The sequence below is a fragment of the Mus musculus genome, chromosome 12 (assembly GCF_000001635.26).
Source record: "Mus musculus strain C57BL/6J chromosome 12, GRCm38.p6 C57BL/6J".
Classification (NCBI taxonomy): domain Eukaryota; kingdom Metazoa; phylum Chordata; class Mammalia; order Rodentia; family Muridae; genus Mus; species Mus musculus.
In genome coordinates, this window is record NC_000078.6 from 108,770,865 (window position 1) to 108,792,765 (window position 21,901).

The 21,901-nt window shown below is 43.3% G+C and overlaps 1 long non-coding RNA gene across 1 annotated transcript; it reads right to left on the bottom strand.

Moving 5' to 3' along the window:
- Positions 1 to 250: 250 nt before the first annotated feature.
- On the bottom strand, positions 251 to 9,791 carry Gm40573. The gene is made up of 2 exons (XR_872979.2): positions 9,757 to 9,791; positions 251 to 8,423 (listed from the first exon to the last, which is right to left on the bottom strand). It is a non-coding gene; the product is annotated as a predicted gene, 40573 (long non-coding RNA).
- Between the last annotated feature and the right edge of the window lie 12,110 nt (positions 9,792 to 21,901).

The following is a 21,901-nucleotide window of genomic DNA, read 5'->3' on the forward strand; positions in this document are numbered from 1 at the left end:
ACAACCTTCACACAGTGAACCCTGAACATCTCCTGCTGTACTGCAAGACACAGCCTTCTCTCTTGACATCAGTGAACTGTATACAAGATGAACAATTAAGAGGACTATCAGGAATTATATCCACAATGGCCAGTCCACTCATATTTGGCAACCTTAGAGAAGGTACTCCAGTATTGATCCTATCTTGGTGAGTCCAAAGGTCTGTACATAAATCATTTTCTGTTACTATTTAAGCGCTTATATCCTTTAATTTTCATAACTTACTTGCATTTACCAACCCCCCAAAATTATTTTTAGATCCTAAGACATTTCTTAAGTTCTAAACACTGTAACTGTCTACACCTCAACCCCACCAGACCTGAGGATAAATATTACCTGACTAAACAAAGTGCAGAGCAGGCAGCTTCCAGAGCTACAGAAATTACAGAGACCGCTGGCTGCCTGGTCAGCTACCTCAAGTCTCTATATCCACGGGGCACCCAGTCTTCAGCCAGCAGACCTAGAATATCTGACCATGTCTTGGCAAAGCTGGGGAGTTGACTTTCTAGTGTTCTGCTTGTCAGAGCTTTGCATAGCCTGCTGTTAGCAGTTGAGGCAAGGGACAGTTTTTTGCCCAATGGCTAGCTTTGCCACACTTGAAGCAAACTTTGGGTGGAGGTCTTTTGATGGGGTGCTGCCGGGAGCTGGTGTGTCTCATGAAAATGCCATATTCTGTAAATCTCTGGAGTGTTTGAAGACCACCTATCTAAAGTATATCTGAAGAGAAAAACATTGCTTGCTTCTAGCTATTTATATGTTTACATTTTATGTTCAATATACAATAATTCATACTAATCTAAAATATTCGAGACGGTATTAGCCAGGGTTCTCTAGAGTCACAGAACTTACGGATCGTCTCTATATATTAAGAAAATTTATTGTGATAACTCAGTCGGTAGTTCAACTAACCCAACAATGGGCAGCTGTGGATGGGAAGTTCAAGAACCTAATAGCTGCTTGGAAGCTGCTTCCAACAGATGTGCTGGCAAGTAAGTGCAAGCAGGCAAGGAAGAGAGAATTTTCCTTCTTCCAATGTCCTTGTGTAGGTCTCCAGCAGAAGGTGTGGCCCAGATTAAAGGTGTGTGCCACCATGCCTGGATCTGGGACTTGTTTTGTCCCAGGCTGACCTTGAACTCAGATCTCCTTGCCTTAGTCTCCCGGGATTAAAGGCGTGTACTACCTTGCCTGGGCCTAAACTTTTCATAGCCACTATGCCTTGAGATCTCCATGCCAAGATCCAGGTCAGAACCTTGTGTCTTCCAGCCTCAAGATCTGGATCACAGGAGATCCCTCCAATTCTGGATTGTAGTTCACTCCAGATATAGTCAAGCTGACAACCAGGAATAGATATTACAGACTCTAAGTTGCTTTCTAGTCTAAAAGGAAATACAACAATCCACCTTTCTTATACCTTAAGCCCTATATCCCTCCACTTTTCCTTTCATTCCCTTTAATCCCTTACCACTAGATGCGAGAGAAAGGATAGAAGAGAAAAAAAAAGACCCCTGAATCTTTGTTTCCTCCCTGATTGTGACCAATAACAACTTGTAATTAACACCCCCAAATGACAACAAACATCTGTTACATCTGCTCGATCCGGTCAACCCTGCTCGCTCCAGTTGGCCTCGCTAGCTCCGGCCCAAAGATTTATTTATTATTATACATAAGTACACTGTAGCTGTCTTCAGATGCACCAGAGGAGGGCGTCAGATCTCATTATGGGTGATTGTGAGCCATCACGTGGTTGCTGGAATTTGAACTCAGGACCTTCCGAAGAGCAGTTAGGGCTCTTACCCGCTGAGCCATCTCGCCAGCCCTGTATTTCTTTATCTTATGTTAGTCCCAATAACCATACAGAAAAACCAATATTTATTTAAAACTTCACCTCAATAGCTGAGCATTTAAATGACCTCCCAGTTCCATCCCATGATATTTGCATATTATTATTATTGATCTGGCTCTTCGGACTTCCATGATCTCTCTCTCTCCAAATCCTCCTCCCCAATCTCAATCTCCCTCCCCCCCTCCTTCCTCCTGTGGTTGGCGGACGTCCCACCCTATTTTCTATTCTGCCCAGCCATTGGGTGATGAACAGAGAATAAATGCTAAGAACTATTTATACAAACTTGAAACAGGAGATTCTTGATGTAAGCATTACAATGCTGTATCCAGATAGAAAACAAGAGATGAGGGCAGATAAATCAGCATTTGAACACCACAAGGGTTTACTTTACACAGTGTACAAAAACATCATGCTCACATATTGGCCGAGTCCTGGGAGAGCTAGCTGTTTCATTTGCTGTGCGATAGGAAAGTACAGGGCATAACTGAAGTCCTGGCTGAAGCAGGCAGCTTTGAAGTTGACCTGGATGCAATTTTTGAGGAAACGGCAGCTGAGACCATCTGTGAGGCTGGATGGCCCGGGCTACTTGCTTTGCCTTTCACTGGTCCTTTTGCTCTGCAAACACAAACTTTTAAAGGTAACATACATTCTCATTAACACACGACGGAATGTGTGGCGTGCACACATCAGCTGATGATTCTCTGTTCTACATCTGGGCAGGAGAAAGGCTTCCAACGGTGTAAGTCCATTTGGACTGCATAACCAAACAGAATATACATCTCCACCCGTGCCATATGAAAGAATGCCATGCAATAAGTCATGAGGACTCTGTAGCCGACACAATTCTTTGGCTACACAGAGAAACGCCTGTCTCAACAGGTCTCAGAGCTGTCCCCGCGGAGGGACTGGCAATCACATCACCTGTCCTGCTGTTCTGGGTTTCTTCCTTAATGTCAGCAGTCAAGACTTTCAGGAGGCCTCCCCTGGTCAACTGTAACTTTTTTTAAGTTTGAAGGGATCCATAGCCTTTTGTTTTCTGTGGAGACAAATGCATGGCTTCTTCTTCCCCAACACATCTCCTGACTTTCATTCTGAGGATGACAAATCCTTATAGTAGACAGGTACCTGTCTCGCTGACACTTTCTGAGAGATCCCATACCCCCCCTTCCAATTTTATGAGCATTTCCTTTAAAGTGAGGCTGCTTGGCCTGTAGGACTGTAAGGTGTATCTGTAACGTGGGTTATGCTGTAGTATTTAAAGAGTTGTGGTATTTTACTGGATGCATATGACGATGCATTACAAGTTTTAATTTATGAAGTATCCTAACACAGGCATGGTTTCTTTTTTTTTTTTTTTTAAAGATTTATTTATTATTATATGTAAGTACACTGTAGCTGTCTTCAGATATACCAGAAGAGGGCATCAGATCTCGTTACGGATGGTTATGAGCCACCATGTGGTTGCTGGGATTTGAACTCTGGACCTTCGGAAGAGCAGTCGGGTGCTCTTACCCACTGAGCCATCTCACCAGCCCCCACAGGCATGGTTTCTATAGCTGTGATTACAGCATCAGTCCTTTCAGAACCCAAGGCAGAAGTCATTGGAATCGTGAATAGCTATCAATTGTATGATGTATATACGTTAATTGTCCAAACTGCAAAACAAAACACATCTGCCTGCCAAACTTAACTTCTTTGGGTGACTGTAAGGTCACTTTCCCAGCAGGTCACAAAGCTTGATTGTAAAACAAACAGGACAATGTTTTATAACGCCCTTGGCTCTTCACCAGGTTATAGAGGTTGTTTTCTCTAAGCCTCTATTTCCATGATGCCTTCTTTGAACCTCTGAAGCCTCTGATACATTTTCTATGAGTATTGATCGCTCTCACTTCCTAAAGCCTCTCAATCATCCTGGCCAACCTGTATGAGATCGAATATGAGTTATACATAGTGGGTTATGTCGACTTTGAACTACTCGTTGCAGTTTTATAAATAACAAAGTTAGTTCTGAATCATCTGGAATAAGCCCGGCAGCTTCTACGTGAAAGACAACTGTCTTTGTATACTGAGAGGAAGCAACTCTACTGAGGTCCTGGAAAATTTAATAGAACTATGTGAATAGCATACAGTTCTGGTTTCTGAACTGAAGCGTAAGGTGAGTTACTTATATTTCCTGACTTACAGCCTGCCATTCCTGACCTAGTGGCATATGTATAAAAAGTAGAAGCTTTAGAAATGGGCGTTCCTCTCACCGTACGAGGAAGAATCCAAATAGTTCTTTTTATAAACTGAAGTTGTTTGCTTTGGGGGTGTCTAGTATTAATTTCTTCCCAAAAAGATCACTGCAAGCTCTTTGCCAATCCTCATTGGTTACCCATGATGAAGTAATTTCAGCATTAGTATAAGGCACTATAGTCTCTGCTGAGTCTGTTCCTGCTATCTGGCAAAATCTTATTCTCCCTTTCACAATCAAATCAGAATTTTTTTTTTTAATTTTTGCTCCGGCCCCTCTCGCTCTGGCCATATTTATTTCATATATGTGGGTACAGTGTCACTGTCTTCAGACACAGCAGAAGACGGCATCAGATGCCCATTACAGATGGTTGTGAACCACCATGTGGTTGCTGGCAATTGGACTCAGGACAGCTGGAAGAGCAGTTGGTGCTCTTAACTGCTGAGCCATCTCCCCAGCCCCAGAAATCTTTTTTATATAGGTTTTTAAAATTTTTTTACCCTGTTTATATGCTAAAAATATCCATTGTAAGATATTATTTTCTCTGTGTGTACCAATTTCTGAGGGAGAATACTTAGAAGGCAAAATAACTAAAATACAACCCAGCTTTGGATGCAAGCAATCCACATTGTATTCTGTAATCTCTTTTCTTCCAGACCCAATTCTTTATCAGATTCAGCTGATAATTTTCTTGGACTATTTAAGTTCTTATCACCTTGAAGGGTCTGACATAAATTATTTAGCTCTTGAGTAGTTAATCCAATTGCGGGCCTTAGTCACTTAGTATCTCCCAGCACTTTTTGAAACTCATTCTGAGTTTGTAATTGGTTTCTTCTGATCTGTATGTTCTGTAGCTGAATTGTCTGCAGACCAATCTTATATCCTAGATAATTAATAGCATCTCCTCTTTGTATTTTTTTTTTCCAGGAGCAATTTGTAATCCCCGACAAGGCAAAAAAATTCTCTTTACTTCACCCAACATTTTTCCAAAGGTATATCCATCTTAATCAGGCAGCAAGATATCATCCAAATAATGCGAAACTATAATCTGAGGATTATTTCCTATAGCTGTTGTAGAAAATATTGACACAAGGTGTGACTGTGGCAAGACACTCCACTGTTATCCTTTAGTTGTTTATCATGGTTAGAAGTGGGCGCTGTCAAATCAAATCTTTATCTGGTTTCTCACGGGATATTGAGAAAAGGAAGTCTTTGAAATCAGTCAATATAGTAGACCATGCCCGAGGTAACAAGGAAGCTAAAGGGCTTCCAGGTTGTAAAATTCCATTAGGTTGAATGACTTGATTGATTGGCTCACATCTGTCAGCATCCTCCATTTTCCATGCTTCTTTTTAATGACAAGTGTAGAATTCCAAGGGCTGGTGGACTCTTCTGTAGATTGAGTCTCCAGGTGCCCTTGGATCAGCTGTTGTGGTACCTGTAGCTTTTCCTCATTTAAGGACCAAGGCTCTATCTACTCAAACAGGCCTGACAGTTAACCATTTAGAGGTAGGGCAGTTGGTACTCTGTCAGCAGCAGCCCACGTCAGAAGTTTGGAGAGCCAAGCTCCGCTGTGTCCTGCTTATGGACAGTTTGGACAGTCTGTAGCTGTCTTTGATAACTTCTTCAGCACTTTTATCAGGAAAATCTTCTATCGTATGGCTCGTCCCAGAAGTTGGAGGAATGCTAATCTGTGATTCCCACTACTGCAATAGGTCTCTTCCCCACAAGTCCATGGCTTTATCAGTACGTATGGCTTTAACCTTCCTTACCTGACCTTCTGGTCCTATGCATTTAATCCATTTTAGACTTGTTTTACCTGACACAACAGCCCAATCCCCAGGAGCTGTGTAGATACCTTTTGAAGTGGCCAAGCTAGATTCTAGGAATCTTGTGAAATTATTCTTACATCTGTTCTGGTATCCACTAGCCCTTCAATCTCAATTCCACCTGACTGTAATTTTAGTTTTGGTCTCTTATCATTTATAGCAGCTGGGTAAAATATCTCTTCTGGTATCTTCCAAATCTCATTTCATCTACTGGAGCTGCTCCATCTCTTGCTGAGTGACTTGACTTAGTTAAGTTTAGAGCAGTGCTGTGTCATATCTAGTTGCTTCCTAAGACAGTTTCTCCTTGACTGACAGGGAATGAATGGCTCATATTGTTTTTGTCAGGACTGAGCACAATCCTTTAGACAGTTTTCTGACATAGGGAATTGCTTAAAATATCTCTGGATGATCTACATTCATAAGCCCCGTGTCTGCTCTTTCCATGTGTTTTACATATCCCAGGAAACTTCCCCCCTGGATTATCATTAGAGAAAAATGTATCCTTAGGAACTGTCTGTCTACAGTCCTTTAGGAAACGATTTGGTCTTTCACAGTCACAGCATTGGACATTTTAAGCTCTCATATCTTTTGTAATTGTCTGTCTAATCACAACTGAGTTGTGAGCATTAGATCCAATATCCACAGTTGTTTTGAAACCATTCAGAAAGAGGTGCTGACCTAGCCCTTAGAGGTCTAATAATAGCCTTTTTGCATTCAGCATTAGCAATCTTGAAAGCTAAAGATTCAATTAAAAATTCTCTATCATCTGGATCTAATACACTCTATTTACAGCTGAAATTAACCTTTGTAAAAAGTTAAGTGAAAGATTCGTCTGAACCCTGGGTTATTTCTGTAAATGATTCAGATAGTTTTCACTATGTTCAACCTCGTCCCAAGCACTTAAAGCTACTGATGTAACACTGATCCAAGGTGGCAACATTAAACATAATCTGTATTCTTAATTCAGAATATTGACCTTCTCCTGGCCACTAACCCTTGACAATATTAATGCCTCTACTCTGACGTCCTTGCTCCATAACTGAAGCCTCATCATTCCACCATTGTGGGTCCCCCCTTTTCTCTGGGGTTGTTGCATCTGCCTACAAGGGAGAGGGAAGCAGAGTTGAAGAACAGAGTTTGGATGGCCTGTGAATACAATAGAATGACAGACTACTAGGATCAGCTTCAGAGTGGCAGTTCAACTTTATTCCAAGGGTGGGGGCAATACATAGGCAGTGGGCAGGAGCTCTAGGGGATAGCTGATAGGTGTTTATTGTATGCTTCATTTGCATTAGGCAGCACAACCCTATTATCCTGGGTGGAAGCACATTATCTAATTATCATATGGGCAGCAGGGGAAAGGATTTGCAGGGAACTGTGCCAAAGATCACACTTACAATAAGCCAGGCCTCAGGGATATCTTCCAAATAAGGACAGGTAGAGAGTAGGAAGTCCTGCTGAGGGAAAGGAGTCCTCTATTTTGCAGTGATCACAGAGAGCTGTCCAAACATGGTGGACTGCAACCTTCAGCAGCAGGGCCTTCCAACATACTGTATTAGCCATTGTAGTTGAGGGGCAGGTTCTAAGATGGCTGACACCAAATCTCCCCAAACTTTTGGAATTATACAATTTTGTGTGAATATCTGCTTCACATAGGGTGAATGCAAACCATATGACATCATTGCTTCTTTAAACATTTTTACCTCTAGCCATCTCTATGGGCTGCCATTCTGTAATCTTGTCATGAGGGATCTCTGTAGGCTTTACATTGGATTCATCTGAAAAATTCTTTATTCTGATTTAAACGATCCTCTAATCTCTGTCCTACTGTTTGTAACCTAACAATAGAAATGCTCCCATTTCTCAGTCCTCCTCTTATCTAAGTCTGCTTTATTCTGGTTTTTCTTAAAGAGGATATAGAAAATTGTAATTATCCCTGAACATATGATTATTTCTATCCGTATATCTGTGACAAAATTATACAGGGGTCAAGTGCCCTCTGTCTTGTATTCTCCATTTTCTTTTTAATATCTAAATTTCTCCTTCCATCTGAGACTTCACTTTATTAAAGTCAGTATTTCTTTCTATGACTGCCAATCTTGAGCATCTTTCCTTTCTTCAGCACCTAAGCACATTTCAAAACATTTCTATTTTTCTTATACTGCTTTCAAACTTATCTCCAAACTCATTCTCTAGGAATTTGCCCCTTTCAAACATACTGTATCAGTTCTAGGAAGGGGTTTCTCCGGCTACTGCATAATGGCCATGGGCTGCTCCTCCTTGGTTTCTTCTTCACAGTGGCTGTGAGCTCTGGGCCTTCACTTACTGTGTGCTGCAGCCACTGCCACAATCACGGGTCTTGCTTCTCCACTTTCTACCTGAGAGTTTTGACTTAATGCCTGAATATAGTGCAAAGCTTGGATTATGTGCCAGTACTGGTAAATCCTGTGTCATCCTTCTTCTCACAAAGACCCTCTCTCTGCAAGAGACAGAGAGAAAAGACCTGTTGTCTCATGCCTACTCAGGAGGTAGAAGCAGGTAGACCCGTGTAAAGCCATCCTCTATCACATATCAGGTTTGAGGCCAACCTGGGACACATAAGACCTGTCACATACAAACACACAAAGTTTATACTGTTTAAAGTCAGAAAACACTCCTTAACCCATTTACTGATGGTACTTCTGAATATTCATTTCATAAACCATACAGAAGAGAGGATAGTACTAATGACTTCGGGTTGTGCCAACTGGACACACTGATGGATATACTTTGAACAGTTTTTTTTTTTTTAAGATTTATTTATTCATTTCATGTATATGAGCACACTGTAGCTGTACAGGTGGTTGTGAGCCATCATGTGGTTGCCGGGAATTGAGCTCAGGATCTCTACTCACTCTGGCCCAAATATTTATTTATTATTATATGTAAGTACACTGTAGTTGTCTTCAGACACACCAGAAAAGGGCATCAAATCTGATTATGGGTGGTTGTGAGCCACCATGTGGTTGCTGGGATTTGAACTCAGGACCTCTGGAAGAGCAGTTGGTGCTCTTAACCGCTGAGCCATCTCACCAGTCCCTCTGAACAGTTCTTACAAGGATGTTAAAAGTTATGGTTAGCTGTACTAAACTGGCAAGATAATAGCTTAGGGGACAATCAAGATCCTCCTTGCACATTGTAGTAATTCTTTTTTTTTAAATGTGAAATGCAATTAACATTTATTTCTTTGGGGGATTTGGAACTCTGGTGTCCATGCACAATTTTGTCTTGAGGCAGGGTTTCTCTGTGTATGCAGTAGTTCTTGTATAATCTACGATGGAGATTTCCATGTTAACTGTGGCGTATTCAAGTTCCTAAACCTGGATGCTAAAAACAACTGTTCTAATATACAGTAAACAACAACAACAACAAAGTGATTTAAGTGTACACGTAAATATATGAAAGCAAGGGGTGGCTCATCTGCAACTGTAGCTTTATCTATCCCTCCCACGCTGGGGATAGCTCTGGGGCTACACCCATGCTAAGCATGTGTTCTCTCTCATTCAGCCCTAGCCACTGGCTTGCAGCACTGTACATCAAAGTGTGAGTACCCTGCTGGACAGCTACCTATGGCAAGAGGAAACCAGAATGATTCTATTTGCTAATGTAAGGATTTGAAGGAAAGGTTGGGATGAGCAGAACCCAAGAAAAATGACCACTAATTAACTAGAAGAGATGTGACTAAACCTCGTCTTAGGATTTCCATTGCTGTGAACAGACACCACGACCAAGGCAACTCTTATAAGGACAACATTTAATTGGGGCTGGCTTACAGGTTCAGAGGTTCAGTTCCTTATCATCATGGCAGGAAGCAGGGCAGCATCCAGGCAGGCATGCACTGGAGGGGCAGAGAGTTCTACATCTTGATCTGAAGGCCAACAGGAGAAGGCGATCTTTCAGGCAGCTAGTCTCAAAGCCCCCCCAACAGTGACACATTTCTTCCAACAAGGCCTCATTTCCTAATAGTGCCACTCCCTAGGTCAAGCATATTCAAACTACTACATTCTGCCCCCTGGCCCCTACAGGCTTATTCAAGCACATGAGTCTATGTGGGCCATACCTAGCTATAGGATAATAGTAATAATAAAAAAAATACATTTAGTCCAAATTCAGAAGTCCTATAGTCTGTAACAGTATCAATAATATTAAAAATCCAAAGTTCAACGTCTCTTGTCTCTTCTGAGATTCATACAATCTCTTAACTGTAATCCACTATAAAATAAAAAAGCAGATCACATACCTCCAGCATCAGAGGATATACATTACCATTCCAAAACGACATAGTAAGGAAATCCTGGAAAAAAGCAAAACCAAAAGCCAGCTGGGCAAACTCCAAATTCTGCATCTCCATGTCTCATGTCCAACTCTTTTCTGTTTTGTTGATTGCAACACAATTATTTCTCTTTGGCTGGTTCCACTCCATTACCAGATTTCATCAGCAGGTATCCCACTGCTCAGACATCTCTAATATCTTGGGGTATCCAAGGCAACTCCAACTTTATACCTTCTTGTTACAGGGTCTGGGATCTACACATGATGTTCTGGGCTCCTCCACAAGGCTTGGGTCTCTTCTCCAGCAGTACTCTAGGCTCTGGTTGAATCCATTCTACTGCTGTTATTCTTGGTGATCATCCCATGGTAATGGCATCTCCAATTCACTGGAGTCTTCTACTACAACTACGTTTCACCAGTAATCTCTTATAGGCTCCCTTCATGGAGCCAAGCCTCAACTTCTTTGCATGACCCCTTGAATCCTGGGCCATCAACTGCAAAAGAGGCTGCACCTTTACCTATGTCCTTCCCCAGCCTCTCGTAGAATCAAGCCTCAACTGCTCTCCATGCCCCCCTTCATACCGTCAAAGCCAGTACTATCTGGGTGATTCTTACATATTACTAAATCCACCACATAATGATCTACAACCTTGGCTATATACAGAACACAGCTTCTTTGTGCTCTCAGAAAACTTCCCAGAACATTTTACTCCAGTGATATGGTTTCTTCTTAATCCTTGCTAACATCTCAGCTGCAGCTAGCCAGCATCAATTGTCCCAGTAGTCCCTTCTATTCTTGACTCTAAAGCCAGAGCCACGTGGCCAAAGCTGCCATGTTCTGCTGCTTGCTGGAGCTGGAACATGGGCCCCTTGTTCTGTTTTATTATCACCAGCTTTCCATTTTCCAACTCCTTCACTGCCTAAGCTTGGCTGTCCTGAAAATTGCTCTGTAGACCTTGAACTCAAGAGATCTGCATAACTCTACTCCTGAATGCTGGGATTAAAGGCAATTATCACCATGCCTGGATTTAAACCTTTCTTCATCTAGAATTTGTTCTGTCCCAGGCTAGCCATGAACTCAGAGATCCGCCTTGCCTTTGTCTCCTTGGATTAAAGGTGTGCACTACCATGCTTAAGTGTTTCATGGCCACCATTCCTTAAAATCTGGATCAAAAGGCTATGCTTTTCAACCTCAAAATCTGGATCACAGGTATGTCCTCTGTCATGGTTTGTATTCTTGGACCAGGGAGTGGCACCATTTGGAGGTGTGGCCTTGTTTGAATAGGTGTGACCTGAATGGAGTAGGTGTGCCACTGTGGGTGTGGGCATAAGATCTTCACCCTAGTTGCCTGGAAGTCAGTCTTCCACTAGCAGCCTTCAGACGAAGACGTAGAACTCTCAGCTCCTCCTGCACCATGCCTGCCTGGATACTGCCATGCTCTCACTTTGATGATAATGGACTGAACCTCTGAACCTGTAAGCCAGCCCCAATTAAATGTTGTTTTTTTATAAGACTTGCATTGGTCATGGTGTCTGTTCACAGCAGTAAAACCCTAACTAAGACATCCTCCATTTCTGGACTGTAGTTCATTCCAGATTGAAAGTCCAAACTATTCCTTATTTAACAGCAAATACACAAGCAATAAACTCAGCTGGGTGGTGGGGCTGGAGGGATGGTTCAGTGGTTAAGAACAGTGACTGATCTTCCAGAGACCCTGAGTTCAATTCCCAGCAACCACATGGTGGCTCACAACCATCTGTAATGAGATCTGATGCCCTCTTCTAGTGTGTCTGAAGACAGCTATAGTGTACTTCTCTCTGTCTCTGTCTCTCTCTCTCTCTCTCACACACACACACATAATAAAATCTTTAAAAAAAAAAACACCTTAGCTGGGTGGGATTTTGCCCCCAAATGACCACTCCCTTAATATGTTTATCTCTTCAAACCGAGGACCCAGCTCCGTTTCACTTCCTGACTCCCCTTTATTACGTGAACTACACATTTTGTATTTTCTCTTCCTAAGCTTGCTACATGCTTCATGAAAATGACATTCCTGAGACTAAACTACAGCACAGAGTCTCCAAAAACAAACAAACAAACAAACAACAACCGAGCCACATTCTTCTTCAAAATATCACAAAAACAGTCTCTAGGTCAGATACTAACATTCTTCTCTGAAACATCTTGGGCCAGGTCTGCATCACCCTCAGCACCAATGTCTTCCATATTCCTATTAGGATGGCCAATTAAGCCCTACTTGAAGCATTCCATGGCTTTCCAAATTCATATTCCTCTAAAGAAAATCATGGTCAGGCCTATCACAGCAATACTCCAATCCCTGGTACCAACTTCTTCTTAGTAAGGGTTTCCATTGCTATGAAGAGACACCATGACCAAGACAACTCTTATAAGGACAACATTTAATTGGGGCTGGCTTACAGGTTCTGAGGTTCAGCCCCTTATCATCATGGCAGGAAGCAGGGCAGCATCCAGGCAGGCATGGCACTGGAGGAGCAGAGAGTTCTACATCTTGATCCAACGGCTAACAGGAGAAGACAGTCTTCCAGACACCTAGGAGACAGGTCTCAAAGCCCACCCCGACAGTGACACACTTCCTCCAACAAGGCCACATCTCTTAGTACCACAACCTATCCACCTCATTATCTATCTGTGACCTGCTAACCAATCAGTAAGACATCTGAGGACTAGGCTCAGTGGGTACAGTGTGAGTAACCAAGTTTGAATCCTTACAACTCCTGTATCCTAGCTTTGAGAAACATCATGTCCAAAAGTAACTTGGGGAGGAAAGGGTTTATTTAAACTGACAGCTCCCAGTCCACCATAAAGGGAACTAAGAGCAGGAACCTGGAGGCAGGAAATGAAGCAGAGGCCACTGGCTTGCTTAGCTTGCTTTCGTCTATCATCTCCCCCAAACGTGCAGTGTATCCTGTAAAAATGGGTATGGTAGCGTGTGCCAGTGACTGTGGTGACCCTACGGTGATGATAGGAAGTTTTTGGGCCAGCTAGCTAGGTGTGCACAGCAGTGAACAACAGAGACCTTGTCTCAAACACGTGGAAGACCAATAGCTGAGGTTGTCCTGCGACCTTCACACGTGCACCGAGGTACACATCCACTTTCCCCACTTGTTCTGTTTCTGACACACACAGATATCTTTTAAAAATAATTCTGAATACCTACCACTAAATATGCACTTTTAAATATAAGTATCTAGGGGCGGGTCAGAGCCCATTGCTTAGAGCACTTTCTGTAGATGTGAGACCTCCAGGCCTCATTGCTAACATCCCCTTACCATACTGGTAACACAGGAAATGGCAACTGTGACAGGCTTTACCTCTAAGGCATTTGCTTTGGGAGGGGTGAATGAGAGACCATGCCAGCTTTGCCTAATTCTCTTTCTACAGCCCTACTTCAAGGATTTCCTTACTACTGAGTCACTTTCTCCTTTGAGAAAATAATCACAAATAGACACCACTTACAGGTAGTCTGAGGATAAGTATTTCTTCATATTATAAAGTAATTATGACACCAATGAATCCTAATTTTTAATACCTTTTTTCATATGTATGTGTGCCTGAGTACATGTATGTACTGGCTAGTTTTGTGTCAACTTGACACAGCTGGAGTTATCACAGAGAAAGGAGCTTCAGTTGAGGAAATGCCTCCACGAGATCCAGCTGTAAGGCATTTTCTCAATTAGTGATCAAGGGGGGAAGGCCTCTTGTGGGTGGGACCATCCCTGGGCTGGTAGTCTTGGGTTCTATAAGAGAGCAGGCTGAGCAAGCCAGGGGAAGCAAGCCAGTAAAGAACATCTCTCCATGGCCTCTGCATCAGCTCCTGCTTCCTGACCTGCTTGAGTTCCAGTCCTGACTTCCTTCAGTGATGGACAGCAGTATGGAAGTGTAAGCTGAATAAACCCTTTCCTCCCCAACTTGCTTCTTGGTCATGATGTTTGTCCAAGAATAGAAACCCTGACTAAGACAATGTATGTACTCCATGCAATCAGGAGCTGAAGAGAACATCAGATCTCTGTAATGGGTTGACAGGTGTTTGTGGGCCACCATGTGGGTGTTGGGAACTGAATCCCTGTCCTCTGCAAGAGCAGCAAGCCCTGCCCTGTTGGTTTTGAGATAAGGGTCTCACACATCCCAGGGCAGCTTCCAGTCCTATGTAGCTTAAGAATGACCTTGATCTTTTCCTTCTGAGAGCTGTGGTCACAGATGTGGGGCACCACGCTGGTTTACACAGCGCTGGACCACCAGCAGCCTGTCAACCAAACCACGGGACTCATCATTTCTGTGGTTTTTGTTTGGGTTTTGTTGATTGGCTTTTCAAGACAGGGTAGGGTTTCTTTATGTAGCCGTAGCTGTCCTGGAACTCACTCTGTAAATCAGGCTGGGCTCAAACTTAGAGCACCAACTGGCCTCTGCCTCCTAAGTGCTGGGATTAAAGGTGTGTGCCACCTCCTAGTGATTTCTTAAGCGTTTTAAATGATTTTCTAGAGCCGTGTCTAATTTTCAGCTGTTTTATTGTTTGTTTACAAGTGTGCCAATTCATGCCACTCTTTAAGGACTTACTACTGAAGGCCCCATGTTCTCACAAGGGCTGGTTCCTTCTAAACTCGGCCTCAAAGAACATTTCTTCCCTTCCCCTGAACCCCATAAAATGGGACTGTCATCCCCTCACCAGGCCAAGTGCTCAGAACCATGGAGAGCTACAGAAACAAAGATCTGCCCCAGACTCTCCCAACCCAGTCAACTGTCTAGTGTTCAGAATTAGGCTAGCTCGTTCCAATGTGTCCCAGCTTTCAAGGAACATGGGTTCCCGGGGTAGAGTAAATGCCTCAGAGACTAAGAGCACTGGCTGCGCTTATAAAAGCCCAGGGGTGACTCCTAGCACCTGCATGGTGGCTCACAACCATCTTTAACTCCAGCTCTAGGGGACTTGACAACCTCTTCTGACTTCTGTGAGCAAATATGCACATCCATGATGCACATCCATACATGTAGGCAAAGCATTCATACATACATACATTATATATCATGTTTCTTTGGAAAAGCAGAAACACTAATGGGCGTGTTCTTAAAGTTTAAGTATGAGGACAACAGTTTGGGCAGAGCGATACAAAAACACATTCCAAGGATGCTTACAAGAGATGTATGTCATCCTAACTACCTTGCAAGAAGAGAAAGCTGAAGGAGATGACCTTTGACACAGGTATAACTCTACAGGTAGCAAGAGAGTGGAACTGTGAGACCTGAGGGTCAGCTGTTGAGGAACATCTGTCCTGAGGCCTTGGAAATTCCAGGAAAGCTGAACAAGCTACATATTAATGTCAGAAAAATTAAGGAATGCTTGGGGAGAAGGACTGAACACGGTGAAGCCAGCTTTTGAGGCTGAAGACAGTGGTAGCCAGAATGGATATGAATGCTTGGGGATATTTAAGAGGTAAACTTACCAATTTGGTATCACTCAAGGGGTCCTGGGGGAAGGAGTGAGTCAAAATTGGTGCCTCAACTGCCACTAACAGACTGGCCTACAGATGTGCCTATGGGGCATTTTCTTGATTAATGATTGATGTGAGAGGGACCAGCCCACTGTGGGCACTGGCACCCCTGGGCAGGTGGTCCTGGCTGGTATGCACAAGTTGAGCAAGCCAAAGGAAGCAAGCCAGTAGAGCACATTCTTTATGGCTTCTGCTTGAGTTCCTGCCTTTAGTTCCTGCTCTGACTGGATGAACTGTGAGGTTTAAGTGTAAGCTAAAGAAACCCTTTCCTCCTGAAGCTGCTTTTGGTCACAGCATTTATCACAGACACAGAAAACCCGAAGAAGACAGGTGACTTACAGAGTTTGGTTGTGGGCAACTGGGGGCAAGCATTAAGTCAAAGTGCTGAGATGAAGCAGGTGAAGATGGTGAGGCTGAGATGAGGAGGCAGGCTCATGGGAGGAGCCAATGGGACCCAGAGCCCTGGAGTTCACCCAAACCAGACAGAGCTGAGAATAGGCAGCATACAGGTGACTGACTGCTAAAGCCAGGCAGACCAAGTGAGTCAGGAGAGCTGGCAGGAAAGGAACTCCCTGCTCACCAATTCTTGAGGGAAGTGGAAACTGCTAGCATCTGTGGAGATGAACTCTGAGCCTTTTCATCTAATTTTATTTTAAGAAATGAGCATGGTTATGTAGCCAAGATTAGCCACCATGTCCGGCCCCTTCAATTTCCCTCAAGTAGGAAGCCATGGAATTCTATGTTAGGGAGATGGATCTAAGTGTATTTGTTAAGAACTTGAAAGCAAAAGGGGCCATCATGATGCAAGCCTGTATTTCAAGTATGCATCCTCCAGGCTCAAGGACAAAACGGGTCTGAGCCTAGCTGGGGCTGTGGGAGACTTTAAATAAACAAACACAAAACTCTTCTGGGGTGTGGAACATGGATACTGGGCAAACACTTTACCAACTGATCTATATTAAATCTTGGCTCTCCAAAAATTCTTTTACTTAGCATCAAGTACTCAGCTGGTACTAGAGCCTACATGAATATTTTCCCCAACAGATTCCAGAAGGAGAGATATGTGCAGTGGCCCAAGGGTTGAAATTTATCATACCTCTGTAGACCCAGAAGCAGAGGGTGATAAGATTTCTAGTTTAGGAAAGAAGGATGGATTAGAAAACAGAAAGCACGTAGGGCATCATGGCTCACACCTGTAAATTCAGCATTCAGAAAGCTGAGGTGAGAAGGTTTGGAGTCTGGCCAACAGAGCAAATAAGGCCAATCTACATTACAGAGACCCTGACACACACACACACAAAACACACTACTAAAGGTCTTGGGTGGAAATAAGGGGACAGTCTGAGAAAAGGTTGGGATGACGGACATTTATGATTCTGGATGTGAAACAGTTATTAGGAATGATAAGGACAAAAATATAGCAACTGAAAAGAGTTGATAATGAAGGCCAAAATACAAAGTTGTGAGGTCAAAATACAAAGACGGTGGGGCAAGAGAAGGCTCGGTAGTTGAGAGTTCTTGGGGTGTTGCTGAGAAGGGTACACCCACCCTGGGTAGCTAAAACTGCATCTAACTCCAACTCCAGGGGATCTGACACCCTCTTCTAGACTCAGAAGGCACCAATGCATGTGTGTACACACAAACACACACACATACACATAAGACATGTTGAGGTGACTATAGGTTTGGTGTGGCTCAGGTGAGAGGCAAGGGCTGTGACAGTGTCTAGGTGTTAAATGGCTGGCACCGGGGAGGGCTGCTTTGGATATGATCGGGCCAGAAAAACACTAGAACGTTCAGGCACTCTACACGAGCATTCGGAGCACGATGGACATAGCATTTATGAAGAACAGTGCAGGAGCACTCCCAATTCTCTCCTCAGGTGGAACAGTGTGCCATGGTTGTGTTTTCAAGATGAGAACTTTTACTCAGGCTGGCTCCTAACACTAAGAAATCCTCCCAGCAGTTGGGATTATAAAGATGTATGACTCTGTCTGGCTGAAGCTCTGAATAAAGTCCTTGCTCTCCCCTCCATCCTTTAACCTATACTTTAACTACACAAGGGAGAAAGAATCTGTGTAACGGCGGCTGCTTACTACAATGTGGTTCACTTGGAACACGAGCATGTCTCTTTTCCTTGTCTCTGGGCTGTTTCCCTTAGGTGTTAGCTGTTTAACTTTGCCATGACAATGGCCTTGTGGTCTTCACTGGGAGTGGCAGTGATACAATCTATGGCCCTGCACATGTTAAGCACATATGAGAACTACATTTCTAGCCTAATTTCCATGATTAACCCCTGAATTCAACTCAGAACAAAGAATGGTTCATAAAAATGCATAACAATCAAAAAAGAAAAGTACTGCCTAAAGTGCTGAGAAACTTAAGCTGTCCTCTACTGTTTCTGTGAGCTGGTTAATTAATAATGTTTTCATACAGAGCACTGTGACTTGTCTTAAATGTTATGAAATCATCGCCTCACTTGTATTACTCCTCCATATTGGAGCCTGCATTAAAGGCTACTCTACAGCAGCACTGGCCTCAACACTTCATAATCTGCTAAACCTCCGAATCACAGTTAGGATGTTTCTTTCTGTCAGAGGTTTTTACTCTATGAAGCAAGGATGGATACTGTTTTCAACTCTCTGTTCTTCCTAAGAGATAGATCAGGGGGCTGGAGAGATGGCTCTATGATTAAGGCCATGCTTTGCTCTGCAGAGAATCCAAGTTTAGTTCCCAGTACCTACATTCATTGGTGGTTGTCTATAAGACTCAGCTACAGGGAATCTGATATCTCTGGTCTCTATGGACACCTGTACTCATGTGCTCAAGACCACCCATAACTAAAAATAAATAAAAGCTAGGTAAGTACTAGTGAACTATCTGTTCATAGCCAACCTCCTTTCTTGCCTATGGGCTACATGTTTATCAAAGCATCTATCTATCTTTGCCTCACAAGTATACCGGACTCAGAAAACCCCTTATCAAGTATAAAAGGACTAGGTAACTTCCATCTACACAAACTCTTTCCATTCTACCATGCTGAGGTGCCTCGAACACAAAGAGAAAGCAACTCCCTGCAATTTCACATGGCAACAGCTAAAGAGAAAGCAACTCCCTGCAATTTCACATCGCAACAGCTACGTAGTGAAATGTGGTTACAAACACTACCATCAGAATGTAACTGACGGGGAGATAGACAGACAGACATGAATATGACATAAAGTAGAGGGGCTAGCTGGGGAGAGGAAGAGGGTGAGTGGGAGTGGGAGCAGGAGTGGAGAGGTGTATGTTTATTGACATAACTGTATATGTATGAAAAGTCGATATGAAACCATTATGTACCCATTGAAAGACACTGTATGAACAAAGAAACATGGAAGTTAAATTATGATAAAATTCCAACTTTCCTTTATTTATGAACAATAGTCAGATTCATTCACAACAAGCCATTTGATCTAAGAGAAAGAATTTGACAAAGGCTGTACAAAAAAATAAATGAAATACTGAATAAATGGTGTTGGTTTACAGACATGATATGGAATGCTTCATGTATAGTCAGATTATTTTACCCAGATACAAACTCTAAACCTAATAATATATGTGTTGGTTTCAGGGGTGTATCTCTTTTGTAGTCCAGATGTTAAGATCTAAAAGTAAGACAAAGACCTCTAGCTTCTACAACTAAAAAAGTACTCCACTTTTTCCTGTCTAGCTCTAATAGTTTCAATTCTATATTGAGGAAGAGCCCAAATTATTTGAATGAATTATTCAGCAACTAAACAATAACCTAAATGCATGATCAGCAGGTGTAGCGCTGCACGCACTGCAATTCCAGCCCTGGAGAGACTGAGGCAAAGGACGGCTGTGAGTTCAAGACAAATCTAGGCTCCATAACAAGACTGTCTCCTGACTGATTTCACAAAGGAGCCAAATTCTTAGCTGTTACACAAATAGCATGAATATAGAGCTTGAACCAATCTCAAACTATCAAATGTAGAAATATGGTACAGTCAGATTTTTTGTTTTGTTTTTGAGACAAGTTGTATGTAGCCCAAACTTCCCTGTAACTTTGGGTGATCCTTCTGTCTCAGCTGCCTGAGCCCTAGAATTACAACCATGAGCCACCATGCTTGTCTACAAACATTTAATAACTGGCCTGATTTCACTCAAAGGAAGAAAGAGGCTGGGTCTGGTAGCACATGCCTTTCTTTAATCTTACTCAAGAGGCAGAGGCAGGTGCATCTCTGAGTTTGAGGCCAGCCTGGTCAACATACCGTGTTCCAGGACAGCAAGAAATATATAACAGACACACACACATCCCTTTTGTTTGTAGATGTGTGATAATATGCTTATCTAGTATACATGACTCACACAAGTAAATTCTCAATAAATTCAGCTTGGATAAACCTGAGGTATCAGGTTCTCTTTAACGGACAATTTTTTTTTGTCCACTCTTACCCCCCAGCCTTCCCACATTCATACCTTAAATGCATTTAAAGTACATTTCAGAAAAATGGGAAATGACAGCAATTTCAGAGACATCAAAGCTTCTGCTCATATAGGTGGGAGGAAAACAAATGCCTTTTTTTTTTTTTTCCCTTTTGTTTGGTTTTTCGAGACAGGGCTTTTCTGTGTAGCCCTGGCTGTCCTGGAACTCACTCTGTAGACCAGGCTGTCCTGGAACTCAGAAATCCACCTGCCTCTATCTCCCAAGTGCTGGGATTAAACGCGTGTGCTACCACTGCCCGGCAAGAAATGCCCTTTAAAATGCATGTCAATAATCATTTGTCTTCATGCCGAGATTAAGGGATTCAAGGTAAGATGTTGTAGCACAAATGTGTATCTTCAAACCTAGGAATCAGGAGCAGAAGAAAGTTTTGGGATAGAGGGGGCTATGTAGTTAACCTAGAAACGAGGTATTTCAGAAAACTATACACGTAGCCAAGGCTGGCTTTAAACTCCTGACTTACCTCCCTCTCCAAAGATTAAAAACCTGCACAAGGACACCTTGCTAAGTATGTTTAAAATTATAAGATGCCCAACTGTTTAAGTTTGGCCTAAGATGCATGTAATGCATTTAGAATACTCTCCTGCCTCAACACTAACAACTCCGGTAGATAAAAGTAATCCAGAATATTCAACAGATGAAGCTGACCGTTAAATCTAAGAAACAAATAAGATACACTTGGCTCAAATTTTCGGTTCTTGGAAAAAAAAAAGGCAATCTAACTTTATGTTGCTTTAAACCACACCTGGTCTATCGAAAGGAAGCACAGAAGAAACACTTCACTACAATGTATCTTAAGCAATTTGATGATTTGAACAAGGAAAACCTAAGCTGTTACTTATAATAGGGAAATCACAAAAGACATGGAATTTTCAAAGAGCTAAATGCAAAGACTATTTAAAAGGAATATTTTTAAATAGTCCTTTTCGGCAAAAGGAATGTTTATGAGCGAGGAATAGGCGAAGCCTGTGTCAAGTTATTCAAAGATAGAAGGGAGTTTTCAGAAAGCTACAATAGTGGAGTCGCTCGACAGGAGCAGCCAGACCCTTCGTTCCAACAGGCACCCAACGGCTGGGTCTCCGGTTTCCGCGGGTCATAAAAGAATAACGGACACACTTCCAACGGTGAACCCTAGGCTGCGCGCGCCGCTTCCGCTTGCCGCGGTCGCCTTCGCGCGCCGCCCACCGGCACGCGACCAAAGAGCCCGTGGCAGCACACGGTCGGCTACGCCGTCCGTGCCGCTACCGCACGAGACCCCGAGTAACGAGTAAAGGCAAAACGAACGGGAAACCAAAAATCAAGCACAGGCGTTTCTCGTCAGAGCAGACTTTATTGCGGCCACGCGGCCGCCGGTCGCACGCCCCGCCGGCAGCACGCCAGCCCCAGGCGCGCGCCCCCCTTCACCCCAGCTCGTTACCGTGCGCCTGGGTCGCGCGGAAAGTTCGCCGGCTCCCGAGGCGTAAGGCGCAGCGCCGACGCCCCACTCCTGTCAGCGACTGGGGCCCCGGAGCGGCACTTTTGTCACTGTTGCACCGCGGACGCCGGGGTTCGCGCGACGCCGAGCGCCGTAAGGCGACGGCGGCGCGGAGCTGACGTCACGCGCCGGGGGGGCC